Consider the following 14,883-nt stretch of genomic DNA (forward strand, 5'->3'; position numbering starts at 1 on the left):
CATGTGGGTGGCTCAGTGGGTTAAGCATCCGACTTCAGCTCAGGTCATGATCTTCTGGTTCCCACGGGTTTGAACCCCATGTCAGGCTCTGTGTTGACAGCTTGGAGCCTGGAGCCTGCTTCAGATTCTGTGTCTCTCCCTCTTTCTGCCCCTCCCCCACTCATGCTCTTTCTCCCTCTCTTTCAAGAATAAACATTAAAAAAATTTTTTAAGAAAAACAAAGACTTAGAAAGTTAAGTAACCAAGGGGGCTCCTGGGTGGCTCAGTTGGTTAAGCCTACGACTTGGGCTTGGGGCATGATCTCACAGTTCATGAGTTTGGGCTCTGCGTCCCGCTCCCACACTGGGCTCTCTGCTGTCAGCACAAAACCTGCTTTAGATCCTGTTCCACCCTCTCCTTGCCCCTCCCCCACTTCGCGCACATACATGCACACTCTCAAAAATAAACATTAAAAAAAAAAAAAATTAAGTAACCTGTTTAAGACCACACAACTCATGAGTGGTGTTGGACACAGGATAAAAGCAGGCAGTTCGACTACGGGGTCTGCATTCTTACTGTGTTATACTGATGCAAAAAAAACAGTGCAACTGGCATGTGTGGTGGGGCAAGGGGAATACCAACCAGCTTATAATGCCTAACCAACTAGTGTAATCAAAAGATCCTTTAATCGAATTATTTGAGAACCATAATTCTGAGCAGCAGAAATATATTGGAAGCTCAAAAGACATGACTGAAAGTATTTTCTACATTTAGTGAAATTGTAGTTTTTAGCCATCAACGGGCAGTAGAACAGGGTATTTTGTCCCACGTGAGCACAGTTTTTATTTAAGGAAGTTTATTTCCTTCTAAACTAATATGGGGCACCTGGGTGTCTCAGTCAGTTGAGCGTCCAACTTTGGCTCAGGTCATGATCTCACAGCTCATGAGTTTGAGCCCTGCGTCCGGCTCTGTGCTGACAGCTCAGAGCCTGGAGCCTGCTTCGGATTCTGCGTTTCCCTCTCTCTCTGCCCCTCCCCCACTCATGCTCTGTCTGTCTCAGAAATAAACATTAAAAAAAAAGTTTTAAAAAATAAACTAATATGTGCTAGCAATTATTCTCTTAGAATTACTTGGCATTAAGGAGAACACAGAGTTAGGTTATTAAATGATTCTCAAATACTGAATGAAATGCAGTTATCTCAGCTGGCTGTGTTTAGAATTCATTTAGTGAATTCATTCACATGTGCTGTGAAAGTCAGGTGCTGTTTTCTCTGATTTTCAAAGTGCCCAAGTCAGCAACATGCAGGTAGCACTTCTATTGCTGTAATTAATGACAGTGAAGAATCAAGTAACAATATTCACATGTATGGCATTGTCTTAAGGAACACACTGACCTATCCCAAAATTCTGCTCAACTGTCAAGAGTATAGAAGGCTTCTGAATTTATCTAACAGAACATTATCTAACAGTACTCCTAGAATAAGCCAAATTCCCTCTTAATTGTATAATGACAGTGAGAATTCTGGTTTTATGAAGGCTTTTTAAAGTATATATGTTCCAACAAAGTCATGACATGGACACTGAAATGTTCAAAAATTATTTGAATATCACACATTTTAGTGAATCTCAACACTGAACCATAAATCCATCAAGGACGTTCCTGTGGAAGGGAGTCAACAATACTGACATTTAAGTCAAGGAATGGATCATCATGCTCTCTAAATTGCAGCTGAAAGTTTTCAGTTTCCTTAAATCCTCTCCTTCCTGTCTCCTACCACCCCCTCTGCACCCTCACTCCACAATACCCTAACTACTCATGCCCTTCCTTCAAGGGCATAATGACCTGTGACTCTGCCCAAACTGCCTCCCTCTCATATATCAGCCAACTAGAGACCACGTCTTAGACTAAATAATAGCTGCTTAATATGCAAATGATCTTAATTATGTGGTGCAATGTGTATTATGATATAAAAATTCCAGACCATTAATATACAGAAATCTGTTGCATTTCTATACAATAATGAAGTAGCAGAAAAATTAAGAGAACAATCCCATTTAAAATTGCACCAAAGAGAATAAAATACCTAGGAATAAATTTAACCCAGAGGTTAATTTTTCAGTATGGTGAAAACTCTGAAAACTGTAAGATATTGATGAAAGAAATAGAGAACAACACAAACAAATGGAAAGATGTATCATGCTCATGCACTGGAAGAATTAGTATCATTAAAACATCCAAAACATACCCAAAGCAATCTACAGATTTAATGCAGTCTCTCTCAAGACACCAAGCAGGAGTACTTGGGTGGCTCATTTGATTAAGTGTCTGACTGCAGCTTGGGTTATGATCTCCTAGTTCTTGGGTTCAAGCCCTGTGTCGGGCTGTCTACTGTCAGCCAAGAGCCCGCTTAGGATTCTCTCTCCCTGCCTCTCTGTCCCTCCCCTGCTCATGCTCTCTCAGAAATAAATAAATATCTTTTTAAAAAAGATACCCAATAGTATTTTTCACAGAACTAGAAAAAATAGTTCTAAAATTTGTATGGAACCACAAAAGACCTCAAATAGCCAAAGCAATCTTGAGAAAGAGGAACAAAGATGGAGGTATCACAATCCCAGATTTCAAGATATACTACAAAGCTGTGGTAATCAAAATAGCACGGTACCAGCACAAAAAGATACATGTGAATCAACAGGAGAGCCCAGAAATAAAGCCACACTTACATGGTCAATTAATTTACAACAAAGGAGGCAAGATTATACAATGGGGAAAAGACAGTCTTTTCAATAAATGGTGTTGGGACTGACAGCTACATGCGAAAGAATAAAACTGGACTTTCTTACACCACACACAAAAATAAACTCAAAATGGACTGAAGCCCTAAATGTGAGACCTGAAACCATAAAACTCCTGGAAGGAAACACAAGCAGTAATCTCTTGGACATCTCCCTTAACAACATATTTATGGATATGCCTCCTCAGGCAAGGGAAACCAAAGCAAAAATAAACTATTGGGACAACACCAAAATAACAAAGGAAACACAGCAAAGGAAACCATCAACAAAACAGAAAGGCAACTTGCTGAATGGGAGAAGATATTTACAAATGAGATATCTGATAAGAGGTTAATGTCCAAAATATACAAAGAACAGGAGAGCCTGGTTGGCTCAGTCGGTTAAGCATCTGACTTCCGCTCAGGTCATGATCTCACAGTTTCTGAGTTCGAGCCCCACATCGGGCTCTGTGCTGACAGCCCAGAGCCTGGAGCCTGCTTCGGATTCTGTGTCTCCCTCTCTCTCTGCCCCTCCCCCAGTCATGCTCTGTCTCTCTCTGCCTCTCAAAAATAAAGAAACGTAATAAAAAAATTCAAAATATATAAAGAATTTCTACAACTCAACACCAAACAAAACAAAAACAATCCAATTGAAAGATGGGCAGAAGACCCAAATAGACTTTTTTTTCAAAGAAGATGTATAGAGGGTCAACAGACATATGAAAAGATGTTCAACATCACTAATCATCAGGGAAATACAAATCAAAACCACAGTGAGATATACCCTCACACCAGTCAGAATGACTAAGTATCAAAAGGACAAAAAAAAAAACAAGTGTTGACAGGGAAGCAGAGAAAACAGAACCCTAATACACTGTTGGTGGAATTGGAAATTGGTGCAGCCACTGTGGAAAAATGGTATGGAGGTTCCTCAGAGAAGTTAAAAACAGAATTGCCATATGAACTAGTAACTCCACTACTAGGTATTTAATCCAAAGAAGACAAAAACACTAATTCAAAATGACATATGCACCCCTATGTTTATTGCAGCATTATTTACAATAGCCAAGATATGGAAGCAGCCTAAGTATTCATCAATGGATGAATGGATAAAGATGTGAAGATACACACACACACACACACACACACACAATATTGCTCAAACATAAAGAATGACATCTTGCCATCAGCAACAACATGGATGAGTTTACAGGATATTATGCTAAGTGAAATAAGTCAGAGAAAGACAAATAGCTTATGATTTCATTTATATGTAGAACCTAAAAAACAAACGAGTAAGGACACAAATCCAATAAACTCTTTTATTTTTTTTTAATGTTTATTTATTTTTGAGAGAGACAGAGACAGAATGCGAGTGGGTTAGGGGCAGAGAGAGAGGAAGACACAGAATCCGAAGCAGGCTCCAGGCTCTGAGCTGTCAGCACAGAGCCCAACGCGGGGCTCGAACTCAGGAACTGTGAAGTCATGACCTGAGCCGAAGTCGGATGCTCAACTGAGACACCCAGGCGCCCCTCCAATAAACTCTTAAAAGGAGAGAACCAGTGGTTGCCAGAGGGAAGGCAGATGGAAGGATGGGCCAAATACATAAAGGGAATTAAGAAGTACAAACTCCCAGTTATAAAATAACTAAGTCACAGAGACGAAAAGCAATGCATAGGGAATATAATAAATAATACCGTATAACATTGTATGGTGACAGATAGTGACTACACTTATCATGGCAAGCACTGAGTAATGAATAGAATTGTTGAATCAGTATGTTGTATACTTGAAACTAAAATAACACTGTATGTTATTTACACTTCAGTTTTTAAAGTTACATATACAAATTCAATCTTGTCATAATTTTTTTTTAATTTTTTTTTAACATTTATTTATTTTTGAGACAGAGAGAGACAGAGCATGAAGGGGGGAGGGGCAGAGAGAGAAGGAGACACAGAATCGGAAGCAGGCCTGTGTATTTTTACATTTAATAAAAGGGTAATACAAATATATTTTGAAGTCTTCCAAAATATTCTACTAGAGCTTTTGTTGTTTAAGGATTTTGTAGCAAAATATTCAGGATTATAAATATATTCTGATGACAACTTCTCAGTTAATTGTTTATTTTCTAAGCACATTAAGAAGACTGTGATGATGGAGGAAGATTGGAGTTAGAACCAGAAAACTTCTACTAGGGTTTCTGTTTGGGTTGTTTATTAGATGTATGGTCTTGGGCAAACCAGTTTACTTCTCTCAATTTCAGTTTATATAAAACTATATATATAATATGTATATATTATATATAAGTTATATAATTATATAAGTTATATTTATAAGTTTTTATATATTTATGCAAGTTATAGTTATAGATGTTATATATAACATATAAGTTATATATTATTCTATAAAATATAATTACTAATTATATAATTATTATATATTATATAATTAATATTATATACAGTTGTATATAAACTGAAGTTGATATATATAATATATATAAAATAGGAATAATGCTTTTCTCATTTTCTCATTATATTTCTCATTATATTGCCCATAAAATGTACAGTTCTCTCCTTCAGAATGTCACTACTACACCTGACATTCTCAGCCACTCCTTCATTCTGAAATCCTTTTCACTCAGCTCCATGACACCATTCTCTCCCTGTTCTTTCGTGTCTCTAACCATTCCTTCTGTCTCCTCTGAGGACTTCTCTGCCTCTCTCCACCTCTTCGGTGTTGTTTGCCCATGTTTCAGTCTTTGCCCTTTTCTTCTTACTCTAAACTTTTCCTTCAGTGATACACTTTGGCCCTTTAAATTGCCTCGTTAGCTTCATCTCTGTCACACCTTCCTCCCACCCTGTCACTCACACTGAAATATTGACACACCTCAAGCCTTTGCACAGCTACCTCCCTTGGCTTAATGTTCTGCCCATTCCCTTACCTCTTAGCTAACTCCTACTCATCCTTTAGTACTTAGTCACTTTTCTCCAAGAAGTTTTCCTCAACTCCACAAGACTGGATTACGTGCTTCTCCTGTGTGTGTTTCCATATCACCTCCATACTTACATTGACTGTATCATTTACCACAATGTATGGTAATGAAGTTTCTTGAATACCTCTTCTACTAGAATGTGAGCTCTTTGACAGTAGAGACTGTAATTTATGCACTACTGTATCCACAGCCCATGGCATTTGCCCAGCATAGACCTACATAATAATTGTTTGCTGATAGGTAAATCCTGCCAACTCCAAGGTGAAGCACTTTATAAACAGTTAAAGATTACTGTTCTCATCACTATCATTATGATTTTCATTATACAATAATGGAATACAATATAAATAGAATACACTATTTATTACACAAATACTTATTAAGCATCTGCTACGTGCCAGGCACTCTGCTAAGTATTGAGAAATACAACATTGAATAGACAGACGTTCTCCCAATTTTCATGCTGTTAATAGTCTCTTGGCCAAAACTTTCAACAAAAGCCTTGGAACAGGATTTTTAATGGTCCAGTCTGCTTTACTATCTACAAACACAGGTGGGGTTCTAACATCAATCATCTGATACAGAATTGAAAGGAAGCATACACCATACCCCAACCTTCCAGTCAGATGCCTAAGATAATGACTTATATTCTCAGACTACTTTTTGCACTTCTCTTAATTCCACCCAGACTTTGACCTGCACATCTGATAGACTTTATGCTCCTTTCCCAGATTACCGTGGATTGGTTCCTTTCCAGTGCCTACCTCAATGCCTATAAATAAATTATAATGTAAAATAAATTCCAAAAGGCATCATGGAAAGATTTTCAATATACATGTAGTAATCATCAAAACTGAGAAGTCTAAAACATCCCATCCCTTTGACCCAACTTTTATTTTCTTAATGAACTGTCTGTACTTATTTTAAAATCTGCTCTTGGACATTTACAGAAGATTTTCAAATTAATCTTTTGGGAACATACTCTCATATTCCAAATATCCACTCAATCTTAGACTCATTGATTATTGCCTCCCACTTTCATGCTTTTTATATGCTATTAGTCAACATTTCCCCTACTAGCCTATAAACTTGTGTGGAATTTGGGGTGTCTCAGTTAGTTGAGCATTTGACTTCAGCTCCAGTCATGATCTCACTATTCATGAGTTCAAGCCCTGCATTGGGCTCTGTGCTGACAGCGCAAAGCCCACTTCACATCCTCTGTCTCCTACCCCGTCTGCCCCTCCCCCTCTCGTGTGCATACACGCTCTCCCTCTCTCAAAAATAAAAAATATTTTGGGGTGCCTGGGTGGCGCAGTCGGTTAAGCGTCCGACTTCAGCCAGGTCACGATCTCGCGGTCCGCGAGTTCGAGCCCCGCGTCAGGCTCTGGGCTGATGGCTCAGAGCCTGGAGCCTGTTTCCGATTCTGTGTCTCCCTCTCTGCCCCTCCCCCGTTCATGCTCTGTCTCTCTCTGTCCCAAAAATAAATTAAAAAAATAAAAATAAAAATAAATAAATAAATTACTTAAAAATATTTTTAAAAAACTCGTGGAATTTGCAGTTTTACTTAGAGCAGAGACCCCAGGCCCTCCTTTAACTACATATAATTACGTAGCTAAAAGTATTCATATATTTAGTATTCACATGTATCACTGTCATTTTAGTAAGCCTACAAAATGAGGGGTGCCTGGGTGGTTCCATCAATTGGGCATTCAACTCTTTAACTCAGGTCATGATCTCAGTTGGTGGGTTTGAGCCCCCTGTCGGGCTCTGTGCTGGTGACACAGGGTCTGCTTGGGATTCTCTCTCTCTCTCTGCCCCTCACCCACTCTCTCTCTTTCAAAATGGATAAAAAAAAACCTACAAAATTCAAAGTACTCACTTTAACAGTTTTCCCTTCCTCAGAAACCTGATAAACATTTTTGAATTATCAAATTTTTTCAAGAGGTACTAGAATTCAAGTGTGGTGAGTACATAAAGTTACCTCAGTTTCTACAGGGAAGCTCTTTTAATGTGGTTTCTTTAAAGTTCTTAATTGATACATATTATCAGAATAATGATTTTAAGTATACATTATTAGTAAAATGAGGTTTAAAATGTTCTGTAGTAACTTCTAGCAATGATTCCTTTGATTTATAATAGGATAACAGTTTGCCATTCTTTGTGTTTTCATCAGGCTCACCAGGCTGCCTCCTCAACTACTGCATCCCCTGCCCCTCTGTGCTCCTTAACTCTGGTCCGTCACTCCAGCTCTGAGAACATTACCTGCACAGTGCATCACAGATCAGAATTAAAATTCTCATCTGGGTCTGTAGGTCTTCTGCAGGCTTCCTCAGACCTGGTTTCCCTTATCTTTTCCCATTCCTTCAACCTCCCACCTAACAAATTTAGTCAATAGCCTATTTCCACCTCCAAGATAAAATTTCTATACCCAACGCGGGGCTCAAACTCACAACCCTGAGATCAAGAGTCACACGCTCCTCCCGACTGAGCCAGTCAGGTGCCAGGCACCCCCTTCCAAGACGATTTTTTTTTTTTTTTGAGAGGAAGAGAGCAGGGGAGAGGGGCAGAGGGAGAGAGAGAATTCCAAGCAGGCTCCACATTCAGCGTGGAGCCTGACACACGGTTCAATCCCACAACCCCAGGATCATGACCCAAGCAGAAATCAAGAGTCTGACACTCAACTGACTGAGCCACCTAGGCGCTCCCTTCCAAGACAATTCTTAAGCCACATTTTTTTTTTTAACCAATGAAGTACTTTCCCAAACTAATCATAATAGAAATGGTGATTTTCTCCACTAAGCCCTAACTAAGCATGAATGTTTGCTCTCCTTCATTCTCTGACACCTCTAAATGTGCTTAGGTTTCTAGGTGTATCTGGCACTTAAACTCTTAAATTTTTTATATTGTTAAACACCCCCCCACACACACACACATCTAAGAAATATCAGTCTAATCTACTTTAACTTTTTATTATAAAACATTGCAGACATCTGCAAAATTAGACTAATATAATGCACTCTCACATAACCATCAAAAAGCTTCAAAAATCACCTGCTTTTTCCATTGTCCTCAGCAATACAAAATCTGTTTATTTGTTATACCAGTGCAGCAGGACACATAAGTGATGACACTTTTCTGATGTTTTAAACCCTACTTCAGCTGAAATCACTACATCCTAGGCACCACAGAGTACATTCTCCTGTTCCCTCAGAATTAGGCCCAGAATAACACTTGCCTTTTATTCTCTCTTGGGAAGACTTTAAAGTAACTACTTAAAGAAAATCACTACATTCTCAGTTGATTAAATCATTAATAAAATTAAGTTACATATACAAATAAAATGTAAGGATTTTTTTAAAGCTACAATACATCGCAGGAAAGACTTGGAGTCTCTACACTGAATGAAGGAGAAGAGCCGAAACTAACAACTGAATCCCTATTATGGGGCCACACAGTAGGTGGTTTACACATGTTATTTCCTAGATTTAGAGGTTATGAGTGTGATAGAATTACAAATAAATGGGAAAAGATGGAATTAGCTGAAATGAATATTCATTCGCTCAAGAAAGTTATTGAACATCTTTCTGGGGTGCCTGCGTGGCTCAGTTGGTTAAGCTTCTGGCCCTGGCTCAGGTCATGATCTCATGGTTTATGAGTTCGAGCCCTGTGCCGGGCTCTGTGCTGACAGCTTGGACCCTGGAGCCTGCTTCGGATTCTGTCTCCCCCTCTCTCTGCCCCTCCTATGCTCATGCGCTCTTTCTCAATAATAAATAAACATTAAAATATTTTTTGTTTAAAAAGTTATTGAACATCTTTCTGCAATGTGCTAGATGCAGTGTAAGGCACTACATATACAAAGATGAATAAAATCTATCTTTTTATGGAGCTCACAGTGTAGATGGGATGAAAGCTAATTACCGATATAACAAGGCTAACAATTTTAGTTAGAAAATGATTCATTTAAATAACATCTGAAAGTGTGGGAACGCATATAAAAATAAGTTTTCTGATGTTAAAGAAAAATGCCTCCAGTAGAAGAAAGGCTATAAATTAGAGGAGTGGTTTTAGAACTTTTTGAGTTTAGGACTAATGTCTGGATCTATTATTGAGAAGCCTTAGAGAGCTTCTGTATGGATTTTATCTATAGATATTTAAAATATTGAAAATTAAAACCCTCTACTCTCATCCTTTGTTCAGTGTAGAGGCTCCAGGTCTTTTCTGCGATGTACTGTAGCTTAAAAAAAAATCCTTATATCTGGGATACCTGGGTGGCTCAGTCAGTTAAGAGGGTAAGCATCTGATGTCCACTCAGTTCACAATCTCGCGTTGAGGTCAGAGCCCCATATTGGGCTCTGTGCTGACAGCTCAGAGCTGGGAGCCTGCTTCAGATTCTGTGTCTCCCTCTCATTCTGCCCCTCTCTTGCTCATGCTCTGTCTCTCAAAAATAAACATTAAAAAAATCCTTACATTTATATATGTAACTTAATTTTATTAATAATGTCATCAAATAAGAACTTACAATTTTTCTTGGACTGGTTACTTCAAAGTCTTCCCAAGAGAGTCCTTTCAAATAATAACAAACCCATTACATATCAACACACACATTTTATGAAAGTAACTATTTTTCAGAATAAAAATAGTAAGAGTGGCATTGTTTTACATTTTTTGCACATCTCTAATTCTGGCTTAATAAAAGGTACATTCTCATACCTTCTTCTGCATTTGAACTATTGTGACATGTTGTTTTGATTGAAGTATTAAAGATATGGCCTCAAAAAATAAAGATATGGCCTCATACAGATGCATAATTGAAAAAGGAAGAACTTTATGGGCCCCTAAAGGGTGTTGGATATTCCCAGGAATTCTAAAACCACATTCTGAGATTTGCTGAATTACAGGAAAGAATGTTCTATCAACTCACGTTAGTTCTTTCTACAAAGGGAGTAGTTGGACTGAGTACCCCCTCACTGTTTTAGAATGCTAAATGAAGTTGTTTTAATAACTTAATTCCTATACTCAGTAACCTGAATACCAAAGGATTTGGGGAATCTCACAGTCTTTTCCTAATCTAACCTATTAAGTGACTTTTCTTCCACTTGCTCAGGCAATGCAGTGTCTTTGGCCACCTTAAGGGGGCAGCAGCAACACAACAATTCAGCCTCGCTGCACTATTGTGTTAAAGATCTCAGGCAAGCCAGATGAATTGTTATCAAGAATGAGTAGAGAGAAAACACTAAAGGACAAGGTTAAACATGTAGCTCATCAACAAGAGCTTGGTCATAATAAAGAAGGCTGGGATGATGAAGGGATTTAATGATGTCACTCTAGCATATTAATCATTCATGTTAAATTAAGACAGCTAAGTATTCATCATAGGTTTCAGAGGGAGTATCACAATACTACCATAGCCTATAGCATATTATGATAGGATTTATCAAAAAGGTTGCATTTTTCTCCGAATTTGACATATATGGTCTGTATTAACGATACAGTATTTTTGTGAGAAGGAGAACGTACTTTGTACTAGACATTATGCCTGGCAATGGGATACTAGACACTATGCCTGGCAAAGGCTGTATGAAACAGCCTTTGAAATCAAATAGCTTTGTTGGAAGAAATAGATGGGACCGCAACTAGTTAATGCACAACATATTAAGTGCTATAATAGCAGTATATACACAGGGCTGGAGAAACATGGAAAAGTTGTGGAAAAGACAATGGTGGGATAAAGGAGGGACTTGGGACTAAGGAACATTACACAGAGATAGTGACATTTGATTTAGACCTTGAAAGAGAAATAGGAGAAGATAAATAGAATTTCACACATTCAGACAAAAGAAGCAACAAGAACAAAAACACCAATTGCCTGATGACCTGTTGCAAATTTGGGGAACTATAAGTTACCCAGCAAATATATGGTGAAACTAGAAAAACAGGCGGGGCACAGACTGAGAACATTCCTAAATGTCATATTAAGAAAGTTTAGACTTGATCCTATAGGCAATGAGGATCTAGAAAGGGATTGTTTTAAAGCAAGAATGTGAATTGGATACATAGTCTAGAAAGAAAAAGCACTCTGACAGCCATGCAGAAAACTGAGGTACACGGAAGAGGACAAATACAGTGGTCCCGGCAAGAGAACACCTGAATTAAGACAGTGGCATTACAAATCAAAAACTGGAAGAGACATTTTAGCAGTGGAACTGACAGGACATAGTGACCCATTCATGCCCTTATTTAATACGTGTTCATTAAGCTCCTACTATATGCCAGGCACTGTCCTAGGCTGTGAGAGATGAAAGTGAACCAAAAGACAAAGTCCCTGCTTCCAGGGAACTTACCTTGTAGTGGGGCCACTACTGCAAGAGCTTTGGCCACTTAGATTTGGAGAGGGAGAGGAGAGGCAAGGAATACTGTGAAGAATTAGCTCGAAGTTTCTAGTTTGAGCAAATGAGTAGACAGAGTTACCATTAATTGAGATTAAATCTGAAAATACGTTTAAGGAGTCAGAAAATGAGCTCAGTTTTAAATAGGTTTTACTACCTGTCAGAATGACATGGATTTTAATCCTGGGTGGCTCAGTGGGTTAAGCATCTGAATCTGGATTTTGGCTCAGGCCATGATCTCACAGTGAGTGTGATCGAGCCCCTTGTTGACAGCATGGACGGAGCCTGCTTGGGATATTCATTCTCTCTTTCTCTCTTTCTCTCTCTCTCTCTCCCCCCTCCCCCCTGCACTCACTCCTGTGTGCATGCTCTCTCAAAATAAAAAAATAAGTATTAAAAAAAAAAAAAATCAGGATTTTTAGAGCTCATTATACAAAGACTTTAAAGATCAGCTTTGTGCAGTGGCAGGATCGTAGCCAATGAGGGTTATCCGAAGCACAATTATTGCTAATTGAAAGACCGTTTAGTCCAATCCCTTCACTTACCATATGGAAAAAGAGGCAAAGAGACTCAGTGACTTATCTGAGGTTGCAAATGTTCAGCTGCAGGTTTCTTGACTGTTACTCCATTACTTATTTTATCATTCTCCATTTTTATCTAATTTTAAAGTATGTGAAATATATGTGTATGTATATAAATATACACACACATATAAATATATAAATATAATATGCTGGATGGGTAATACTAATATTGGTATCAACAGGTACAGCAATTAGTGAGACAGGCTTTAAGACACTTTTGAAAATGACTTAATAGCCTGATAAAATGTGTTTCAAGAATAGAGTATAATTTGGAGCTGTTATAAAATAATTTCCAGGTTGAGTATTAAGGTATGAAGCTCAAGCTGTGAGACAATATGTAAATCTCATAGTAGAATATAATATTAAGTACATCAGATCTAAAAATATTCATGCTAATGTTTCTATTCTAGAATTTCATCGGATCTATGCTTGACCTCTATGTTTTCTAAATTAATTTTCCTTGACTTTTTAGATATTCAATTAAAATATTTCAACATAGCAAATAATGCAGGAATCACGAAAATACTTTTTTTTAAGTTTATTCATTTATTTTCAGAGAGAGAGAGAGAGAGAGCGAGCGCACAAGCAGGGGAGGGGCAGGGAGAGAGGAAGAGAGAGAGAATCCCAAGCAGGCTCTGCTCTGTCAGTGCGGAGGCTGACCCAGGGCTCAAACCCATGAACCACAAGATCATGACCTGAGCCAAAACCAAGAGTCAGATGCTCAACCAACTGAGCCACCCAGGTACTCCTTAAGAAAAGAATTTTAAATCTTAGCTATCATTTATAATAATGGTTACATTGTGTTAATGTGTTATCTCCTTTCTCAAGGAACAGAATTGTCACGACTGACAGCTTTAAATCTGCATTTCATTAAACTCAAGTAAATTATTTGTCTCAAATTTTAAGAAGGTTTTAGAACACTTAACTATATACTACAATTAATGTTAAAACCTATCCCTTTACAGTCTTTAGAACAAACAACAACATTGTTTTGAGCTTCATAAAATGTGAGCCTAAATTTTATCATCTTTCACTTCACCAGAAATATATACTTAAATACAATATAACTTGGGGCACCTGGGTGGCTCAGTCGGTTAAGCATCTGACTTACGCTCAGGTCATGATCTCATGGTTCATGAGTTTGAGCCCCTCATCGGGACCATAGAGCCTGCTTCGGATCCTCTGTCTCCCTCTCTCTCTGTTCTCCTTTCACTTGTGCGCCCTCACGCGCTCTCTCTCTCTCAAATAAAAAACATTTACAAAATACAACTTTATTACATTTCTTTAGTAAAGATGATAACTTTATACTTTAAAAATACTATAAAACCTGTGATAAGCCTTGTCACAATTCAAAAATGTTAAATTAGATCCTATTTTATCTGTTAGAAATAGATTTTTTTCTTCCTACCAATATAAACAATTCCTCACTAGTGACAAAGAATCTTATTTTCAACCTGCCTTGACATTCTTCTCTATTAATAAAGTATAATACTTTGCACTCATATGACTGTATTTGATAGTTTTCAGAGGGCAATCACTGTGCTAGGAGTACCCTTAAAAGCAAGAATGCTGCTCTATTCTTTTTTTTTTTTTAATGTTTATTTATTTTTTTTTTTAAATTTTTTTTTCAACGTTTATTTATTTTTGGGACAGCGAGAGACAGAGCATGAACGGGGGAGGGGCAGAGAGAGAGGGAGACACAGAATCGGAAACAGGCTCCAGGCTCTGAGCCATCAGCCCAGAGCCTGACGCGGGGCTCGAACTCGCGGACCGCGAGATCGTGACCTGGCTGAAGTCGGACACTTAACCGACTGCGCCACCCAGGCGCCCCAATGTTTATTTATTTTTGACAGAGCATGAGCAGGGGAGGGGCAGACAGAGAGAGACAGACACAGAATCTGAAGCAGGTTCCAGGCTCTGAGCTGTCAGCACAGATCCCAACACAGGGCTTAAACTCACAAACGTGAGATCGTGACCTGAGCCAAAGTCAGATATTCAACCGACTGAGCCACCCTGGTGCCCCTGCTCTACTCTATTCTTTATTCTTAGCATCTCATACAACTAGGACACACAGTACAAACTCAACTCATATTTGGAGGAGTGAATGAATGACAAAGAGAACAGGAAAATTGTCTAATCCAAAGTCAACCCAAATAAAACTTATG

At 38.3% G+C, this 14,883-nt stretch overlaps 1 protein-coding gene and 1 pseudogene across 6 annotated transcripts in view; one reads left to right on the top strand and one right to left on the bottom strand.

Moving 5' to 3' along the window:
- Positions 1 to 14,883, bottom strand: part of NEXN (nexilin F-actin binding protein) — a 51,690-nt gene that overhangs the window by 31,994 nt on the left and 4,813 nt on the right. The gene's annotated exons all lie outside the window — the stretch shown is intronic.
- On the top strand, positions 12,585 to 12,750 carry LOC124516678 (uncharacterized; annotated as a pseudogene).

This window comes from Lynx rufus, unplaced genomic scaffold, assembly GCF_022079265.1.
Source record: "Lynx rufus isolate CCGP_SWC_20201006 ecotype Redwood Valley unplaced genomic scaffold, mLynRuf1.p SCAF_2, whole genome shotgun sequence".
Lineage (NCBI taxonomy): Eukaryota > Metazoa > Chordata > Mammalia > Carnivora > Felidae > Lynx > Lynx rufus.